This window comes from Hemicordylus capensis, chromosome 2 (genome assembly GCF_027244095.1).
Source record: "Hemicordylus capensis ecotype Gifberg chromosome 2, rHemCap1.1.pri, whole genome shotgun sequence".
Lineage (NCBI taxonomy): Eukaryota > Metazoa > Chordata > Lepidosauria > Squamata > Cordylidae > Hemicordylus > Hemicordylus capensis.
In genome coordinates, this window is record NC_069658.1 from 18599033 (window position 1) to 18620835 (window position 21803).

The 21803-nt window shown below is 45.4% G+C and overlaps 1 non-coding gene across 1 annotated transcript; it reads left to right on the forward strand.

Moving 5' to 3' along the window:
• The first annotated feature begins 10277 nt into the window (after positions 1-10277).
• Positions 10278-10349, forward strand: TRNAA-UGC (transfer RNA alanine (anticodon UGC)). Its single transcript has one exon. It is a non-coding gene; the product is annotated as a tRNA-Ala (tRNA).
• The last annotated feature ends 11454 nt before the right edge of the window (positions 10350-21803 follow it).

The following is a 21803-nucleotide window of genomic DNA, read 5'->3' on the forward strand; positions in this document are numbered from 1 at the left end:
TCAATAGTTCCCTGGAGAAGGATTCTGATTCCTGGAGGCTCCAGGCCACTCTTGAAAAGCTAGCTACTCATGGCTGCCTAGGACAGTTTCCCAAGTATTGATTCAAGTCACTAAAAGGTGGTGCTTTTCAGATGGACGAGGGTTGCATTTGCTCTTTTGTTCAGCAAGGCTAGTTTGCAATGGGGAAAGTTTGCCCATCCCAGCAAAGCTGAGATTTGGAAACAGAGTATAGGTGTTATCCTCAGCCCCCAACCCTGGAATGCCGCACAGGCATGTGTTTTATAGTACTATATCTGTAAGGTATTGTACAGAACATAAAGAGATGCAATAAATAGTTACTCAGAGGCCTAACCCAATCTGCATGTACTCCTCTGTTTCTTTTTCCAGGCAATTTAACTGTGAAGCTTTAAAAGCTGCTCCACCAGCTAAGGATGGCACATATTTTAAATTCTTCCGCTTCCTCCCATGACAATGAGGACTTGTGCCTTAGCATCAAAATGGAACCTAACCTTCTCTAAATTTTCATTAAGATTTACATTACATATTAAGTGGTATCTGAGTTAAGTGTGTGGCAGCTGTGTGTGATATTGCTGCATGTAAAATACTGGCATAAACTTGATTGGTGCTAGGGAAACTGACGTCTCTAGCTGGCCTCCCAGTCTCTCCCTATAATCTGTGTATCCGTGGGCTGAGTAGGAAAAGGTTATTGACATGAAAAGTCGTTTTTCATCTTGACTAATGCTGCACAAGCAAGATCATCACACCCTTGTTTTCTGTGTACATTGGTTTGGAGTAACTATTGTCCTCTGGTCCTGGGCAAAGTACAATTCTTATTTTATCCATAAGTCTATACTGTATCACCTGGGTTATGAGTAAAGGTAAAGTGTGCAGTCGAGTCAGTGTCGACTCCTGGCGACCACAGAGCCCTGTGGTTGTCTTTGGTAGAATACAGGAGGGGTTTAACATTGACATCTCCCGTGGAGTATGAGATGATGCCTTTCAGCATCTTTCTGTATCACCGCTGCCCGATATAGGTGTTTCTCATTGTCTGGGAAACATACCAGCAGGGATTCGAACCGGCAAACTCTTGCTCGCTAGGCAAGTCATTTCCCCACTGCACCATTAGGTGGCTTGGGTTATGAGTACAACTTGGCATTTCTAAGGTGTCAAGTGGTAACTAATTCACATTAATTGAAGCGTATCAAGTTACACTGGTTAGTTTACTGAGGCAGGACTTCTTATTTGTTTGTTTGTTTGTTTGTTTAACATATTTTTATACCGCCCAAAACTCACGTCTCTGGGCAGTTTACAACAAAATAAAAACAGAAAATAAAACACTAGTTAAAAACACAAACAAGAAATTTAAAACACAACAATTTAAAAATTTTTAAACAATATTCTAAAACAACATTAAAACAATTAAAACAATATTAATTAAAAGCCTGGGTGAACAGATGCGTCTTCTCAAGCTTGGATAACCAGATATTGTGGGACTACAACTCCCATCATCACACTTTCACAACTGGTAGGGCTAGGGGGAAGGCAGGATCTTACCTGCCTTCTCCCAGATGACTGGATCCTTCTCTGGGCATGGCGAGTGAGAAACAGAGGGAGAATAGCAACCCAGGTATGGCTGGTCATGAGGATGACCTCAGTGTAGCACAGATACTGGCAGTTCCAGTGGTGGGTCACCTTATGGTAATGTCGGAAGTGAGTCCCAGGCCACATGGGAGAAATTCCTCCTGATAGGGCTCTTTCCCACATCAGGGCTACTCTAGTTTCTGGGGAAAGCATAGCAAGGAGCCAGTTCACGTTCCAATACAGGGTTCTAAAACTTGGATCCCCAGATGTTGTTGGACTACAACTCCCATCTTCCCCAGCCCAAATGGCCGAAGTCCATTTGGGACCATAGCTCAGTGGTACAGTATCTGTTTTCCATTGTCCCAGGTTCACTCCCTGGCAGCATCTCTGGGTAGGGCTAGAAAAGACTCCTGTCTGAAACCTTGGAGAGCCGCTGCCAGTCAGTTTAGACAGTACTGAGCTAGATGGATCAATGGCCTGACTAGGTAGGAAGCAGCTTCCTATCTTCCTGGGGATGATGGGAATTGTAGTCTAGCACTATCTGGGGACCCAGGTTTGAAAACCCCTGATCTATGCTTCTCAGATTGGCACAGACAAGACAAACTGCTTTGCAGCTGTTCTCAGGCTGTAGAGAGAACGTTCAAACACCTGCAAACAGGTGTGAATCTTCAGCTTTGCACACAGTTATGCCCTTTGCATTACTTCAGTCATGTGTGTCCTCCTACATGCAAACTCATGATTCAAATTACTGATAAGCAAAACTGAGTCAAGCCCTAATTGCCAAAATAAAATTGAGGTGGTGTCACTTTGCACAGGCACACTTTTGAACAGGAAGGAATGTGGCTATTGCATCATGAATTTGAATGGTGTGGGGATCTGTCAGCAGCTGCAGCAGAGCTCTGTTTGTTTTTAATAGTAATTGGTCAGAGGATTTCAGCCATAGTTAGCCATAAATTCACTCGCCACAAGTTACAAGCATGTGTCTTGTCCTCCTAAAGCTTTCCAACCAATCAAACTTGTCTCTGCAAATATCTTCCAGAGGGAAGAATATGATTGGTTCAGGAGCTAATGCTGTCACAGCCCACTCAATTTACAAGTGTATTTGAATGTATGTGCATGCATACTTGTCATATTCTTGGAACTTCCAGGCTTTTATTTGTTGTGTTTATTGTTTTGTTGTAAACCTCCCCGAGACTTGCGTTTGGGACAGTATACAAATATATTAAACAAACAAACACACTAAAATTATGCATCCTTGGAATTGTGCTTAGCTTTGGAAGTATGTGGAGGAGAGCTGGTCTTGTAGTAGCAAACATGAATTGTCCCCTTTGCTAAGCAGGGTTCATCCTGGTTTGCATTTGGATGGGAGACTCCATGTGTGAGCACTGTAAGATATTCCTCTCAGGGAATGGGACCACTCTGGGAAGAGCAGCACCTGTATGCTAGCATGCAGAAGGTTCCAGGTTCCCTCCCTGGGATCTCCATCAGATATAGTTCTTATAATCTGCTTTAACATCTGCTTCCCAGAGACAGTTGCTGCCCAGTGGTGAGAGCCTGTGTGGCTGCTGTCTGCTGTTGTCAGCTTGCCAGCCTGTGTGCCCTGTAATGTGTGGGGCTGTGGCTGCTACCCTGTGGGTGAGTCTGTGCGGGATCGGGGCCAGGGGGAGTGAGTCAGCAGTTCTTGAGGATCAGCTGCAAAGATTGGCCATCTTTCTGGGCTTAAAAAAGGGCTGCTACCCTATGGTGGCAGGGTCGCCCCTTTGGGGGGCAACATGGGCGTGGGGCAGGTGGTATTTTTGGCTTCTGTTGTTATTGGGTCCTAGGTGTTTCAGATGTGTCTTGGTCTGTCTGGGGATGGAGATACAGGGTGTGTGTCCACTGACTGGGGTGGCTATTCTGGGAGGGGGTGGAATAGAAGAAGTAAAGTTGGCAGGTCAGCACGTCATTACAGGGGAAGGGAAGTCAGAAATCTATTAGCTGTTTCCCCTTCTGGCTGTCCTGCCAGCTCTTTGACCTTGGGGGCAGTGCCAACCTCCCACAGATGCTCACCTTGCTCCTCTGTAATGCCAGGTCTGTCTAGAATAAGTTGGAAACCATCCATGATTTGATTCTGGATGAATAGGCAGACCTGGTATGCATTATAGAGACTTGGTTGGGGGAGGCTGGTGGCCCAGTCTGGTCCCAGCTTCTCCCTCCAAGGGGACTCTATTGAGGATCAGGTGCAGGGACATGGGCAGGGAGGTGGAGTGGCTGTAGTCTATAAGATTAACCTCTCCCTGACCAGGATCCCTGTGGAAATGTCTGACAATATTGAATGTACCTAAGTTTGGGGACCAGGGTAGACTGGGACTTCTCTTGGTGTACCAGTCATGCAGCTGCCCGATGGAGTCCCTAACTGAGCTGACGGACTTGGTCTCAGGTTTGGTGTTGGAGTCCCCCAGCCTTGTGGTTCTGGGGGACTTCAGTGTCCCCTTTGGGACCAATTTGTCTGAGTTGGTTCAGGAGTTCATAGCAGCCATGACAACTATGGGCCTATCCCAAAGGGTCTCAGGACCGACACACATTGCAGGTCACATGCTTGATCTGGTCTTTCACTCTGATCAGGGTGTTGTTCCATGGGTAGGGACTCCTGTGATTTCACCATTAGTCATGGATGGACCACCATCTGGTTAAAGTTGCACTCACAGCCACACCCCACCTTCTCAGGGGCGAGGGGCCCATTAGAATGGTCTGCCCGAGAACGTTATTGAATCCAATAGGATTCCAAGAAGCCTTGGAAGGATTTAATGTTGGCTCTGCTGGTGATCATGTTGATGTCCTGGTGGAGAACAGGAACAGCAAGCTTACCAGGGCAGTACACATGATCGCACCTAAGCATCCTCTCCGACCCACTTCAAAATTGGCCCTTTGGTATACAGAAGAACTACGGGAGCTGACACAGAGAGGTAGACAACTGGAGAGCAAGTAGAGAAAGACTCGAATCCAACATAGAGCACATTTGAAGATCTATGCTCTGGCAATACGGGCAGCAAAGAAGCGATTCTTTTCAGCCCGTATTGTGTCCACAAGTTCACATCCAGTGGAGTTGTTCAGGGTAGTGAGAGGGCTAGTGAGTGTCCCTCCTCCCTTGAATCAGAATTTGGAACCATCTATTACCCACTGTGATATGTTTAATGATTTTCGTCTGTGGATAAAATATCTCATATTCAGGCTGACTTGGATTTAGACTCCACAGTTACTGCAGTGTCTGAATCGGAGGTGTCCAGAGACTCCTCTTATGTGGTTAGGCTGGATCAGTTTCAGTGTGTGACTCATGAGGATGTGGACAAGCTCCTTGGAGCGATGCGGCCTACCACCTGTTCTCCTGACCCTTGCCCAACATGGCTAATACTATGTGCAAGGAGGTTGTTGTAGAAGGCCTAGTAGAGATCATAAATGCTTCTCTGAGGGAGGGCAGGATGCCTCCTTGTCTTAAGGAGGCAATTATTAGACCACTTCTGAAGAACCCTGCCTTGGATTCCTCAGAGTTGAGCAACTATGGGCCTGTCTCCAACCTTCTGTGGCTGGGCAAGGTAATTGAGAGGGTGGTGGCCTCCCAGCTCCAGGTAGTCTTGGATGCAACTGGTTATCTAGACCCGGTTCAGACCAGCTTTCAGGTGGACTATGTGGTGGAGATTGCCTTGGTGAGCCTGACTGATGATCTCCAATTGGGAATTGACAGAGGAAGTGTGACACTGTTGGTCCTTTTGGACCTCTCGGTAGCTTTCAATACTGTCGACCATAGTATCCTTCTGGAGCGTCTGGGGGGGTGGGGGTGGGAGGCACTGCTTTGCAGTGGTTCCACTCTTACCTCTCAGGCAGATTCCAGATGGTGTCCCTTGGGGATTGTTGTTCTTCAAAAACTGAACTTCGGTATGGTGTCCCTCAGGGTACCATATTGTCTCCAATGTTGTTTAACATCTACATGAAGCCGCTGAGATGTGGTGCATGGTGTTATCAGTATGCTGATGACACCCAAATCTTTTTCTCCACGTCAACATCATCAGGAGAAGGCATAACCTCTCTAAATGCGTGCCTGGAGGCAGTGATGGGCTGGATGAGAGGTAACAGGCTGAGGCTGAATCCAGATAAGACGGAGGTCTTATCTGGATACCACCTTATTGTCAGGGTCAATAATTATCAATACCACCTTATTGTGCAGGGTCGGAATTCAGGAGATGATTTTGATTTGCCAGTTCTGGATGGGGTCAAACTTCCCCAGAAGGAATAGGTACGCAGTCTTGGGGGTGCTTCTGGACACAAAACTCTCCCTGGTGTCCCAGGTTGAGGCAGTGGCCAGCGGTGCCTTTTATCAGCTTTGGCTGATACATCAGCTGTGTCCATTTCGTGAGATAAATGATAAATCAGAACAGTGGTACATCTGCTGGTCACCTCCAGACTTAACTACTGCAATGCGCTCTATGTGGGGCTGCCTTTGTACATAGTGTGGAAACTGCAGTTAATCCAGAATGCAGCAGCCAAGTTCGTCTCTGGGTCATCTAGGAGAGACCACATCATTCCTATCTTAAAAGATCTACACTGTTTGCTGATAAGTTTCCGGGCAAAGTACAAGGTTTTGGTTATATCCTATAAAGCCCTAAACAACTTGGGCCCTGGGTATTTAAGAGAATGAGGCGGGTCTCACGATCCGTGAGACCCGCTTTTTCTAAAACTGCGGGGAGAGTGGGCTAAGCCCGCTCTCCCCGCAGACAAGTGGGCAAGGAGCCCTGGGCGGCTGGATTGGCCGCCCACATGATGGCTGGCTCCATGATGGAGCTGGCGGGGGGGTGGGGGAGCGGGGGCCATGTGGCCCCCGCAAGCCCCAGTATGCCCTGCACGAGCGCACAGGGCATACTGGGGAGACCCCCAAGCCAGGAGGTGGCTTTTCACCTCCCGGTCAGGGGTCTACTCATGAGTAGGTGTGGTGCGAAGCCGCACCGTGGCTACTCACGAGCCTAAAAAGCAGGTTTGCTGGAGCGCTCGCTCCGCAACCTGCTTTTTAGCAGGGGTTCTTGAGCAGGTTACCCGCTCAAGAACCACTGGGCTTGGCTGCGAGCCCGGTGGTTCTTACGTCCAACAAAAATAGGCTCTCCTAGCCCAGTTTTGGTTGGTCGTGAAAATCGCCCCCATGTCTTCTTTGCTATGAACCTCATCACCCATTGAGATCGTCTGGAGATGTTCATCTGCAGTTGCCACTGGCTCGTCTGGTGGCTACTCATGGATTGGCCTTCTCCATTGCTGCCCCGAGGCTTTGGAACACACTTCCTGCTGAAATAAGATCCTCCCCATCTCTTACAACTTTTTAAAAGGCAGTCAAGACACATTTGTTCACCCAGACTTTTAATTAGATATTGTTTTAATTGTGTTTTTAATAGTTTTAACATTTTTAATTGTTGGAATGTTTTGATCTTTTTATTGGTTGTTTTTATTGTTTTGTTGCAAACCACCCAGAGACTTGCGTTTTGGGCGGTATACAAATGTGTTAAATAAAAAATAAATAAATAAAAATAAAAAAGGCTCACTAAATTGGTCAGCAGCCCACAGATCTCCAAGTTCCCAGGTCTTCCCCTGTCATTTCCAAGCAATGACCTGGCTCAAATTAAAATCAAATTGCTGCTATCTAGAAATATATCTTATTTGCAAACTGATACCACGCTTTCAAAGAAAACGTTTCTGCCTGGGCCACTCCTTTCTCTTCTCCAGCCAAATATTTCTATGCCTTGAGAAATCAAAATCAGACCAAACTTCCCTTACGTTTCAATTGTAAACACAGGAAAGACAGGGCAGAGTTTCAAAGCCTAGTGCTGTGGTTCCTGCAAGACTGAGAGGTTATAAAGAGCACCATTCAGATGCTCTAGCCCACCCTCCATTCAAACTGTGCACAGAGAAAACCAAAGCTTGCATACATGAAAACTCCTCATTGTTCCCAGAGAATACATAGGGAAGCATGCATATGCATAAAGCTGCTTAACTGGAATGAAGCAGCTAGCTTTAGATCCCTTGAATAAACAAGCTAAGCCATAGGCTCTAAGTCTAGAAAGCAAAAGGCCAACCAACATTCACTTAGCACTGCTGATCTAGTAACAAATTATTTCCCAGTCCCAGATATGGTGTTGAAAGTGACTTCAGATGTCACTTCAAAATTTAGTGCGTGGTGGCTGTCAGCTTACGGCTGGGAAGAGTCTGCTGCTAAGACCAGGGTCTGTTTTTGAGTGGTTGATGAATGATAAGCTGGATTTAAGCATGTGGTGAGATGTACAGATGACCTTCTGATCAGGCAAGCTTCTAGTTACTTGAATTCATGGAGATAAATCCCACGGGACACTTTGTATTTATGTGTGAATGTGAGACTTCCGGTCATATCCGGACAACGGGGACAATGGGGCAGCAGGAAGAGGCAGGGAGGTACACTGCAGCCCCGATGGGATTTTTTAAAAATGGACTCTGGTGGGGGGAAAGTGGCGGGAGGGATAAGTGCACCCTCCCCCACTCTTAAAGCAGCATCCCCGCCTCCTTTGAGCCTCCCCACCGCAGTTCTGTGCACATCCTTATTATCTACCTGAATAAAGAGGCATTGTTTGAAGTGGTGATTGTATTAAATTTGAGCAGGGGAAAAGCAACTGTGTCCTTTCAACTGTACCCAACGCAGCATCCCTCTGGTTGGTGTTGTTGGTGTCTACCCTGTTTCTTTTTCTTTTCTGTTTCTTTTTAGACTGTGAATCCTTTTGGGACAGGGAACCATTTTATTTATTTATTTCTATGTGAACCATCTTGAGAACTTTTGTTGATAAGCAATCTATAACCATTCATAGTGCTACTCATATTTATACATCATCTCCTCCCTAAATAATGTTTGCCTTAAGAAAATAGGGGCTCTGCTGGATTCGTTTAGTACAGCATCTTGCCTTTCACAGTGATCAAATTAGATGCCTTCATGCCCAGCTTGTGGGCTTTCTGGATATAAACACTGTCTCCAACTATTACTATCCAGCAACTGGTATTCAATGGTATACTGCCCCTGAACATGGAAGTTCCATTATTAGCCATTAGTTGAAAAATCTCATCATGAAAATTTTCTAATCCCCTTTTAAAGCCATCTATGCTTTCCCAGTGAAGATCTGCTCCTCGGTTTCCACTATAGCTCTTAGAAAGCAAGTAAAAGCACGGCTTTTTACCCAGGCTTGTTGCTGTTGTGTCTGTGCTGTGTTTCATGGGGCCCACTCACATGTAATGGAAAATCGGAGTTGGAGGGTCCTGAGGTTGAATTTCTTTTACGTCTGAATGTGTGTAGCAATAGTCTTTGGATTCAAAAGTGACCTAAGATTTTCCTCAACAAACTCCAATTGGAACCTTAGATTTGTAGTGAGTTTTGCTGCTCCTACCTGAGGTTCCATTCCAGAATCGTTACATCCAAATGCTGCATGCTGAAGTAACTGGAGTTGAGGGAGGAAGCTCCTTCCTCACTCCAGCTGCGATTGGCTGCTGGGGGTGTCCGTCATTCCAGGAGGAAGCCCATGCAACCACTTCCCCCGCCCATGCTGCCAGTTCCCCTTCCTCTCTGCAGTCTTCCTGACTGCAGTTATGGTCCTGCAAGTTATGTCCGAATGCGGGCAGATAACCATTGGACCCTTGGTTCCACGTTACATGTGAATTCAGTGATGGTTTTATTGTGTCTATGTTTTAAAATATATAAACTTTGTGTATAAACTTTTAAAATAGATTTGTAGTTTTTCTTATACCTGTATTCCAATTTAATGTTTGTACTGTCTTAACTGTTTAATAGTTTTGTATTTTTTAAATTTATTGTAAACTGATTATTTTAATGAAAGGCAGTATATAAATTGAACAATAAGCAGTCAATAAAAATAAATCTAAACTTGAAAGCCATTCCAACATCTTGTACCAGTGAATTCTATACATGCAAAAATTATGATTGCATGTGAAATTATGATTGGCAGACCTCAGAAAACAGAGAAGAGCTTTGTCCTTTAGGAGTAATTTGTCCTTTTTGTTTTGCATATAACAATGCAATGTTTAGCAATGTTGAAACTTAGCATAGCTACCCTTCAAATTATATCAGTGTTGTGCCAGTTTGTCATAGACTTTCCCACAGAAATTAGAGAATTGGAGTTTGGTGAGATTCCTGAAAATTCTTAGAGATCCATAGCTCCCTTTGCAAAACTACAGTGAGACTATGGCCACATTCACACATAATGGGGAACTGGAGTTAAACAGGGCAGAGGTTGGGTTTCATGTACATCCATATGCATGCAACCTTGGCCCCATTGAAAAAGCGACCCAAGGTTTCCCTCCCCAAACTCCAATTTGTACCCTTGGTCTGTCGTGAGTTTAAGCTGCTCCTACCTGAGGTTTGCCGCCAACTGTGGTACATGCGAATTCTGAATTGCAAGCTGTGCTCGCTGTAACCGGAGTCGAGGGATGAAACTCCTCCCTCTCTCCGGCTAAGATTGGCTACTGGGGCTGTTTTTCATGCCAGAAGGAAGCCTGTGCAGCCTCTCATCTCTGCCATCTTGCAGACTGCTGTTCGGATCTTGCCAGTTATGTCCGAAGGTGGACAGGTAAGCGCACAGGGGAGGGGGAAAACACAGTTCCGGTGTGTTATTTGTGAATGTGGCCAATTTATATTGGGTGGAGAGGAGGCTGTAGCTCAGTGGTAGAGCATTTGCTTTGCATGCACAAGGTCCCAGGTTCAATCCCTGGCAGCCGCACCTCCAGACAGGGTTGGAAGAGACTCCTGCCTGCAACCTTGGAGAAGCTGCTGCCAGTCAGTGAGGTTATTCACACGACTGTAGAAAATTGGGCTAGCCTCCGCTACCCCGATTTTCTGCAATCGTGAGAACCACCGGGCTCGGCTATAAGCCCGGTGGTTCTTGAGCAGGTAACCTGCTCAAGTAGCCCACCCCTAAAACCGAGTTTGCAGAGCGAGCACTCCGCAAATCCGGGTTTCTTTTATCATGAGTAGCTGCGACACAACTCCGCGCTGTGGCTATTCACAAGGAGACCCCCCGGAGGGGAGGCAAAAAGCCACCTCCCGGCTCCAGGGGTCTCACCAGCATGCCCTGTGCGCTCGCGCAAGGCACCCTGGAGCTTCCAGGGGCCAATTGGTCCCCGCTCCCCCCCAGCCCCTGCCAGCTCTGTCTCGGAGCCGGCAATCATGTGGGCGGCCAATCCGGCTGCCCAGGGCTCCCACCCTGCTCATGTGCGGGGAGAGCACTCTTCCTGCTCACTCTCACAGACCAGGTCTCACTGATCGTGAGACCCAGCTCAGTGTAAACAAGACTGAGCTAGATGGACCAGGGGTTTGACTTGGTATAAGGCAGCTTCTGTGTTTTATCTAGAAAGAAAGAAAGAAAGAAAGAAAGAAAGAAAGAAAGAAAGAAAGAAAGAAAGAAAGAGAGAGCAAATGCAGCTCACTGGGCACAATGCAGCAGCACACAGAAACTTCGCTTATAAGGCATCCCAGTAAATTAACAGCAAAACACCATCTTTCCTGCCCAACATTTTCTGCCTGTCAGATCAGTGCCATCATGTGCCAATGCATGTCAAACTGTATGTACACCTCGCATATTTGTCAGTTGAGATATTGCATCTTGGCAGCACGTTGTAATCTGTGTGAAGACTGTTATTTCCTGTGTAGGAAGCCTTCTCACTAATCAGACAAGATTCCTTCTGGAATATCAGGTTCGGCTGATTCATATTTCTTCCTGTCTTCATGCATCCTTTAGTGACTTGGATAGCTTCTCGGGACATTGGCTCTGAGGCTGATATTCTGAATCCATTGTGGAGATATTTTGTAAGTGTCTAGCTGTAACTCACGTTCTCCATTTTTCTGAGTCAGAATAAACTCAAGATGCAGCCAATATAAACGCTACATCATCAAAGATGATGATTTTAAAATGTTGAATTGTTTTTATCCTATGAAATTTTTAACTTTTTATTCTGTGAAATTGTTTTAATTGTGTTTATTCTGTTTTGTATTTGTTTTTAAGTTGTGTACACTGCCTAGAGATATACATATCAAGCAGTAAGTAAGTAAATAAATATGCCCAAATTTGCTAACCTTGACATCACGAAAGTTTTCACCATTGCATTCCATTACCCATAGGTCAGCACCATAAAACCAATTCCTAACATTCCTAACAGCACCCCTGCTAACTGGGCAAAGAGGCACCTTTTACCGTGGTGATTCTCTTTATTTAGCAGGGGGAGAGTAACTGGCCCTATCTACCCCCAGCACAGTACCTCCAGTGACTGTTGCTGGTGTCTATCTTATGTTTCTTTTTAGATTGTGAGCCCTTTGGGGACAGGGATCCATCTTTATTTATTTATTATTTCTCTGTGTAAACCGCCCTGAGCCATTTTTGGAAGGGCGGTATAGAAATCGAATTAATAACAACAACAACAACAACATCACAAAACCAATTACTTCCATGCAGCAAAGCGTACGCAATGACCTTCCAACTCCCTTCTTTGGGTGGTAGATTAAATGGCTTGATTTTACCTTCCTGCCAGTCATGGGAATAATCTAATATCATGTAGATTCATGAGAACTGGTGTAGTGTGGTGCTTAAGAAACGAAGCTGCAGATTGGGATTTCACTGGTTCAAATCTTGCCTCTGCCATGAGCTCACTAGGTGGCTTTTAGCAAGCTCCTTCCCCTCTTTCCCCACACCTGCAATTTGGAGGTGCTGGTGGTGGTAATGATGATGATGATAGGATATTTTGCAAGGATTGCAACTAGTTAATATATGTAGAAGTGCTCTGAACCTTTGAAAGTGCTATATAAATGCTAAGCATTGTGTAATTTGTGTTTGCTCTAAATGTAATCATCATTCAAAACCTGCTGAGGAAGTCCTCTTACAGCAGCCTTTTATGTTCCTTGCAAGGGACATCTGCAGGTCCAGATTCAGACTGTTTGGGGTCATGGATCCAAAGCCAATGGTATGATCTCTCCAGTGGTCCTAAAACGTGGGTCCCCAGAAGCTGTTGGACTACAATCCCCATCATCCCCAGCCACATTGGGCTGAGAATGATGGAAATTAGGAACATAGGAACATAGGAAACTGCCATATACTGAGTCAGACCATTGGTCTATCTAGCTCAGTATCGTCTTCACAGACTGGCAGCGGCTTCTCCAAGGTTGCAGCCAGGAATCTCTCTCAGCCTGACCAAGAGGTTCACGCAGATGAGACAGTAAATCTCTTCTGGAAAAGTTTGTATGGTTATGTGCAAAAAGCCAAGAGTATCTCTTCTAAACAGCAATGGGACAAATTGTGGAAATGGACGCTCTTTGTAGATATATCATGTGCAAACAACCACTTTGTATATAATTGTGCTTTGGCAACGTACTGTGTGCTTTGGAAGTTTGTTGATTCAATAAAAAAATCTTGTCCTATAAAAAAAAAAAATCTTGTCCTATCTTGGAGAAGCCAGGGAGGGAACTTGAAACCTTCTGCTCTTCCCAGAGCGGCTTCATCCCCTGAGGGGAATATCTTGCAGTGCTCACAGATCAAGTCTCCCATTCAGATGCAACCAGGGCAGACCCTGCTTAGCTATAGGGACCAGTCATGCTTGCTACCGTGAGACCAGCTCTCCTCTCCAACAACAACATCTGGGGAACCAAGTTTGAGAACCCCTGTATTAAGCAAGATGGTGAAGAAATCACTTTGAACAGCTGGTTCCACAAACACACATTTCTCTGCCTCCACTCTCCAAAACGGTGCAATTCATTTGTTTAAATGATCAGTCTCAAACACAGGGAAAGCTATTTGACTTCTCAGTCCAGTGGCAGAAATAATCTTATGCTGGCACTATGTGGATGACCCTCGCAAAGCCACTGCATAGAGATCTTAAGCTCACTCCTCTAACCCAAATGCAGTAGCTGTTCTGCTCTTGGTGACTTGTCCGGAGAGTTCAATTACTTATGAGCAGACACAAATAATGTCTCTCTACAAGTTCCTGCTGCTCCTGAATGGTTCTTGGAGAGTGGAGGGCTGTGTTCTGTGTTATTGTGCTACCATTGCAAGCAAAGGGGAGGGGGCAATTTAAATTTGAATCTGCATTTACTCAAAAGGATTCTTTCTTTATAAATATAACAGGTAAACTCTAATCCACTGAGAATGACTTGCAAGTTGAGTTTAGTCACCATTTGAGACAGATACCGCAAACTGATTTGAATTGGAAAGTGTGGAATTGCTCCCATCCAATTCCATCCATTTCAATGGGCTTTGCACAGAAGAGGTTCTTAGTAAATCAATACTCAAGACAAGAGTGAATCAGCTTCATCTGGCTTCATTGAGAATGCATCAGCTTAAGAGGCCTGTGAATCGCCCTCATTAAATTGTTCTTTACATTGATAATGTTATTGTTATACTGATGATCTAACAATTGACAGCTTAATTCAAATGGCTGCACTGCATTTTCAGTGTTCAGCACTTTAATACATGTTCACTCTGGTTCCTCATCAACAAGTCTACATAGATAAATGAAATCCAGCCCAGTTCACAGGTTTTGCTGGCATTTGTGACCCTCATTCATAGCTGATAAATTCTGCTACCTTTAATCAATAAGAATTGACAGCTTCCACTTGAAGAACAATTTTGGCAGACTTCTCAACCAAGAGCCATTTCAATTGTGAAGCTAAGTGGGAGGAACAGGAAGTGTAACTGACAAGCTCTCGGCAAGGGATCAACTAGCACACTTCTCTTGGGGAAGTTGCAAAAGTTCTCCATTGGAAACTAGAAAGACAAGTTCTTGAAATTATGTAACTGCGATAAAGATGCTGATCCAGCAGACATCAGTGCTTGCAAATATGGCACTGGGACATGGATCATGTCTACTTGTCAAGAGAAGAGCTTCCATTTCTGCCTAAAGACACAATTACCATTACTGCCCAGAGACACAAGTTTTGGGTGGTATAGAAATATTTTGAAATAAATATTTTAAAATTAAAATAAATAATAGTTACATACAACATTCCTGAGAGCATGCTCAGAAGTCAGACTGTCCATGGTTACAGCATCTCTCTTTGCAGAGACAAATGCCATAACTGTGGGTAGTTGGTGGGGTGGGACTTCTGAGCACATCCGTGTGAGGAGTGGGCTTCAGAGGGCGCTCTTGGGGACTCTGTAGGTGGGTTTTTATAACACCTGAGCAGTTCTACAGTCACCACTTGATGCAGGGCCATCCCTCAGTGGCAGAGCATCTGCTCTGCATGCAAAAGACCCCAGGTTCTGTCCATAGCACCTCTAGGTAAGGCTGGGAGAGACCTACCTGAAATCTTGGGAGAGTTGCTGCCAGTCATTGTAGACAACACTAAGCCAGATGGATGAATGGTCTGACTCAGTATACAGCAGCTTCCCTAGGTTTCTAATTCATCAAAGGACTCACAGGCATGTGTGAATCAGCCAAAGAAGTCTGGTTGCCATGATGTAACTCACATGGACTAGAATGATCAGTGTGACAGATGCTTATATTGATGTAGTGCTGCATCTAGGCATTTTAGGAGCTCGGACCTAAAGGGATTTGGAGGGAGGCCCTTACCCCACCCCAGGGAGAGCTGGAAAGCTTTAAAAAGATTCTGAAGACAGGTCCCACTGACCTGCACTTTGTGTGGTGCATCCTCTAGTGTCCCTGGGGCCTCCAAAGGTTCAAAATATGCTGGGTGGGGGGTGGTCTTCAAATGTCCTGGAAGGCCTCCCTGGAGCTTTCCACTGTGCCTGCCCCACCGTACTGGTATGTGTGTGGGTGGGTGTGCCATCGTGTGTGCAATGCGGCCGGGGGTGGGTGGGGGCTGAGAGCCTCAGCTGAGCAGGCCTCCACGGCAGTGTCGGCTAAGCAAATGATCCTGGCCTGGACCACCGCCAGAGGCCTCAACAGGCAAGCTACTTCCACATGCCTGTGCAGTGTGAGTCATGAGCATCCCAAGCTCACGACTCATGGGCTTGCAACGCTTGTAACTCGCACTGCACAGGTGTGCAGGCACAGCTTGCCTGCTCAGGCCTCCAGTGGCAGCCCAGGTAGGCCAGGACCATTTGCTTAGCTGCTGCTGCCATGGAGGCCCACTCAGCTGATGGCACCAACCAAATAAAGAAATCAGTGCAGCGGGGGGCTACAGGGAGGCCCCCCAGGACATTTGAAAGCCCTCCTCCCGGTGCTGAGGACTGGACTTCATCCCAGAAGTCCGGTCCAAAGAGCACCGCTGTCTTGATGTATTGAATAGGATATATGTGTAGAATAAAGAATCCCTTTTCAGCTTCTGACAATCTAATGTTTCACACATATGCTTTTTGTGTGAAACATTAGACTGTCAGAAGCTGAAAGAAAGAGATGGATTCTTATATTCTACAAATATATTCTATTTAATACCTCAGTATATCTAGGGGAAAATTCCAAACGGGATCAATTCCAAACAGAAAAGTGTACCAAAAATACAATACAGAAATATAGTAGCAGATTCTTAATGGTAAAAAACTGCAAAATATGTTTTACAGCCTGATCCTCGGCGGTAGAGCATGTACTTTGCACGCAGAAGATCCCAGGTTCAATCCCTGTCTTCTCTGGATAGGTCTTGGAGAGATTCCTGTCTGAAACCTTGGAGAGCCAGTGCCAGTCAGCGAAGACCTCAGGAGATTCCACTCAGTTCAATTTATATTTGGTTATTTAGAAGGCCTTTCTCTTTAACTCTGCTGTAACCCAGAGTCTCTTCCCTCTTCTGCGTTCATCTGCCAGCTCTTCTTACACATATATCCTCCTCTCCAGTAATGTGCTGTGTTTCCTTTAACATCTGGCTTATCTCACAGTCCGGAATAAGCTAGTGTTGGAGGGGGAAAGAGCAGGATCTTGGGCTAGATCTAGCTGGGTTGCCATACACTTTTCCTGTGCTGCTGCATAAGGGCGCTTTCCAGATGAGACCCTACAACGGGGTCACGTCGGATCTCGGAAGTGTGCTTCCACACTTCCTGTGTTGTGACACCGCAGTCCCTACGCTGACAGCAGGGTGCTGTTAATATTTCCGAGGCCTTGTTTCCAATTTAATCGCTGCAATATAGTACTATGACGTCATATATCCAGCGTACAAAAGTTGCTGTTTTTTTGAGTTGTTAGCTTTCGCGAGACTGCTTCCCGCTGCTGTTTTTGTTTTGAAAGTGATTTGTCTGAACAGAAGCATTTTGCTGCTGTTGAGAGGCTAATCTGGAAAGCACCAAGGTGTGGCTTTGAGCCTTGGGCATCTCCTAGAATATCGTTTTTAAAACTCCAGAGATTTAGCTCCATGGAGACTGATTTGCATGTTACTTATTACTCCGGCTGCTACCAGAATTCCAACCCCCCCCCCCCTTGCTGGAGAGCCATGTGCTAAGGAGTGATGTTTCAATGCCTTTTCCATATGCAGTAGTGATGCCCACATGTGGCATGTATCTGTGCCAGCTTCACCTGCTTCCAAAGTGATGTGGTGCTGGTATACAAAAGCTTCATGTGTTTAAATGAAGGCACCATCCAGAAGCATTTAAAGATTACTCCACCATTTGGCTCCTTGTTACTGGAAAGGGATTTTCAGCAGCAACCACAAGCAAAAATGTTGTACAAATCAACTCTCTATTTGCAGACAACAACAAGCACCTTCAAACTGTTCTGTGCTAGTGGTGGTTCTTTAATTTCAGAAGTTTAGAAAGGTTGTTTTTTAAACAAAATAGATATCCCATTTTCTAGTATATTGTGAACAGAGACTTGTGAACAGAGACATACTGTAGCCCTTAATCTTGAAATCAAAAAAGTTAAATACATCCAATTTAGTCAAGATGCATAGGGCAGAGTCTTTCAAAGTCTTCACACTACAATTATGAATTATCTTCTTTCTTTGTAGGCCAGCCAGATTTTATAGAGACATAATTTAAAACTGTAATTTCTTTCAAGGCTTCTGATAGATGTTTGTGTTTGAGGTCTGGGTTGTCTGACGGACATGCTTCCCAAAATGTGTAAATGTTGCATGGAAAGTTTTAGGTTTTGCATAGCCTCCAACAACCTTCATGTGATGAGTGAACTTGACCATGAATAAATAGCCCCAAAGCCACCTAGATCAAATCTTGATACATAAGTTGATTGAACTTTTCCATTGGGCTGTAATTACTATTCTTGCTGTAGCTAAAGAATGTAAAACACCAAGTTTTCATGTAGAATTGACATGCTTTGTGCCAGGATTCATAATGAGTAGTATCATTGATTGTTCTTAGAATTCTTTCCAAAGAAATTTTAACATGCTCAGAAAGTACCAGTGGCCTGGAACTTTGCTACATTTGTTTGTTTGTTTGTTTAACACATTTGTATACAGCCCAAAACTCAAGTCTCTGGAATCCTTCTTGGAACAAGAAACTTGCTTGTTGTTGGTGGTGGTGATGTTGATGATAATAATATAAAAATAAAAAAAATGCTGCAGCATCCTTTTAAGTAATTGCTCTTTCCAAGTTTGTTCAAAAAGCATCTGGAAGGTTCTACAATAACTTGCTGGCAAAGGACACAAGAAGTTCAGTTTAAACCAATTCTGTCTGTTGACTTGCTGAAGACATCTGTTTGTTTACAGCATGAAGAATAATACATTTCGAACAACTTTAATACAGAAAGCTAAGAAGTCGTTGGGTTCCTGGTTCATATTAGGGGTGTGCAAACATGTTTGAAACTGAACCAGTTCAATGTCGAACGGGTTCGGTTCGAAGGTTCGGGGTTGAGCCTACCCACCCACCCATCCACCCCAGTCATGACCTGGTACTTTTCTTTTGGTAGCTTTTGTAAACACAACCTACTTCATTATAGCCATTAGGTAGTATGGATGTGCACAAAGTGTTCCATGCACATCGGGGGAGGGGTGGAGAGTGGCAGCTTTAAAGGGAGAGAAGCGGGTCTTACCTGTCCCTCCTCCACCACTATCAGTATTAAACACTGCTCCCAGCAGCCAGCATCTGGTGTCAGCACCCAAATGCTGTCTGTACATGTGCGGATGCCATTTGCATGGTCAGCAACATCATGCTGGCCATGCAAATGGCGTCCGAGCATGCAGATACCATTTGTGTGTCGATGCCGCATGCAGGCTGCTAGGAGCACCTCAGCAGCCACGTGATGCTTTTAATAACGACAGTGCCATGGCTAGGGTGGTGGAAGAGCAACAGAGGGGCATGTATGACCCGCCTTCCTCCTTTTAAAGCTACCACTCACACACACACACCCCATCATAAAGAGTCAGCTGGGGCAGCTCGAATCATTTTGGCGCCTCTGTAACGAGGCGCCGAAATGCTTCGTGCACATCCCTATTAGGTAGTCAGAAGATATGAGTACTCTGAAGACTAAATCTACCTAACAATGACGTGATAAGTGAAAACAATGAGGATACCTAAGCAGAACAATGCAGCCTTAAATGTTGGGGAAAGATATGCAAACTGGGAAAATTTGTGATTTGCCACCACTACTCTATACCAGCTCTTGCCTATAATTGGTGTTGCATCCATAATGAGATAAGCCCTGTGACTTTTGCCCCTAGTCATCATGTGGGAATTAGCCTTATGAATAAGTCCTATGTGTAGCTTTCCTGGATCGAGATGAAAGATTGAAAAGCGGTGTTAATGTGTCCTAAGTGTGTTGTGGAACATAAGGACAATTCCAAAACTCTGGGTCATCTGGCTGAATGTGTCGGATTATAAGGGCAGTTATGTCATACCTTTTGGCCTTGGGGAAGTAACTGTTTCTCAACCTCAAATTTCCATTTCTTAGATAGGATGTTGACACTGGAGATGTAGCATGTCACACTTGCTTCCATTCTTCACTTACCTGCTTTGGCCTGCCATACAAAGATGGAGCCATAGCTCAGTGATAGAGGATCTGCTCTACATGTCGAAGGCCCCAGGCTCAATCCCTGGCACTTCTGAAACCTTGGAGAGCCACTGCCAGATAATGTCTGCCACATTGTGCAGTGTAATGAGGGCAGTTCTGAACTGCCTAAGCTGCTATAGGGAAGGAAAGACTGTGCCGCTGAGTCAGTGTCGTCGACTCCTGGTGACCACAGAGCCATGTGGCCTGCAGTCTTGCACAAAGGTGCAAATAAACTCGCATAATCGCACTTCCACAATGCTACTTACATTATTACCAATGTGAGTAGATTTACATAAGTATGATTGTGTGCATTTATTTGCACACAAGCCCTGGCTTTTTAAAGATGCCCGCAGTAACACAGTTAGTTTAGAACATCCTGCGTTACACTACAGTGTAACGTGTCTATCCCTGTAGACAATACTGAGCTAGATGGACCAATGATCTGACTCTGTATAAGGCAGCTTCCTATGTATATGTGTATCCTGGATATCGACCTCTTGCCTATAGTTAATTAGCCACGGAACATATGTGACTCTAGGTATTGTTTTTGTTGACCTATTCTGGCTAACAGCCTCTATGTAGCATTATTGGGTTATCATGTTGACTGCTAACAACCTGTTTGTCTTGTTTCATCTTAATTACTCTTGGAGAGTTTTGAACCACTTGCTTGTTATGCTGGGAAATTGTGCCATGCAAGTAAAGCAGTTTAAGAACCCCTGTACGCAAAGGCGCTCTTACCCCTGGACTTCTGGGCTGAATTCCAGAGCCTCCACAGCCCCTGGGGGCTCCCAAATCCTCTTTAGCATGATGATGCTTAATTTGCAGGTGAGGGGGTCCTCCAAAGGCCTTTAGCGCCAGGCTCCAAAATTACCTATGTGCATCTCTGCCTGTATCAGAAATGTTGGCCCAGCAAGCTTTCATAATGATCAGCACAGATTAACATCACCACTCCACCCTTTAGAATGCCACATTAAAGAGCTGGAAAGGAGCCTGTGCTAAATCCAAAATGGTGCACCCATAAGATGTTCACTGCATGCTGAATGTGTGGGAGTGGCCCCTGAGACCAGGCTGGGAGGAGAATTTGGGCCATGTTGCTGGGTGACACTCTTTCATCTCACTGGAGATGGTAATAATGAGGAAGCTGGAGAAGAGACTGCTGGGGAGAAAACAGGAAGTGGTGTTGGCTAGGAGACAGCCTTTAAGAGCTTGAGGCAGCTAGCCAACCCAAGATTCCCTCAGAACTCAGCTGGGTGACTGAAAGATGAGCCAAGGAGGAGAGAGAACTAGATACTAGTTAACCGTTCCTCTGTCCAAGGTTTAAGCAGCAGTCCTGGATCAAGACTGCTTTGCTCCCTTCTCTGCCCTGCTATAGTCTGTCTCCCTCTGAAGAATGCAGTAATCCATGCAAATTCATTCTCTGAGCACCTCTTCAGTTGAGTTGTAGAACCCACTCTGCTTTTGACTTCTCCACTTGGCACATTTGCTTGGAATTGTAGCCCAGTGATTCCCCTGCAGTTTACAATTAGGCATGTGTCCTTCAGTGTGTGGCTGCAGAAAATGCATCCTCCTCTTGTGCCCCATCACAGTGTTAACTGTCTTTAACACTGTGTTGCACAGAAAGATGCCCTGTACTGAGTTGGACCATTGGCCCATCGAGCTGAGGATTGCCTACAGTGATTGGCAGCAGTTCCCCCAAGGTTTCAGACAGGAGTTTTTCCCAGCCCTACCTGGAGGCACCAGGGATTGAAACTGGGGTCGCCTGTACGCAAGGCAGATGCTCTACCACTGAGCAGATTGATTGATTAAGTGCCGTCAAGTCGGTGTCGACTCTTAGCGACCACATAGATAGATTCTCTCCAGGATGGTCTGTCTTCAACCTGGCCTTTAACCACTGAGCTACCACTCCCCAAAGGTGACATACATGGGCCTCCTATCCAAGTACTGGCCACACCAAGATCTGCTGAGCTTCAGCAAAGTGGCTGTATTGTGATTATACATTTCTGAAACCTTGCATACAGCAACAAGCCAGAAGAGTGATACACTGAAAAATTTGAAGTTTAATTCCCAACACTGGCCTGGGTCATACATAATGTGGAACCGCGGGCCCAATCGACCCGCGATTCCATGCCCCCCACTTTCCTGTCTGCATTTAGACATACTGGAAAGCAGTCTCTATGCAGTCAGCGAGACTGTTGAGAGATTGGGGAGCTGGCTGTGCAGGCTTCCTTCTTGACAGAAGGACAGCCTGCATAGCCAGTTGGCTGGAGTGAGGGAGGAGCTTCCTCCCTCAACTCAGGATCTTTGGG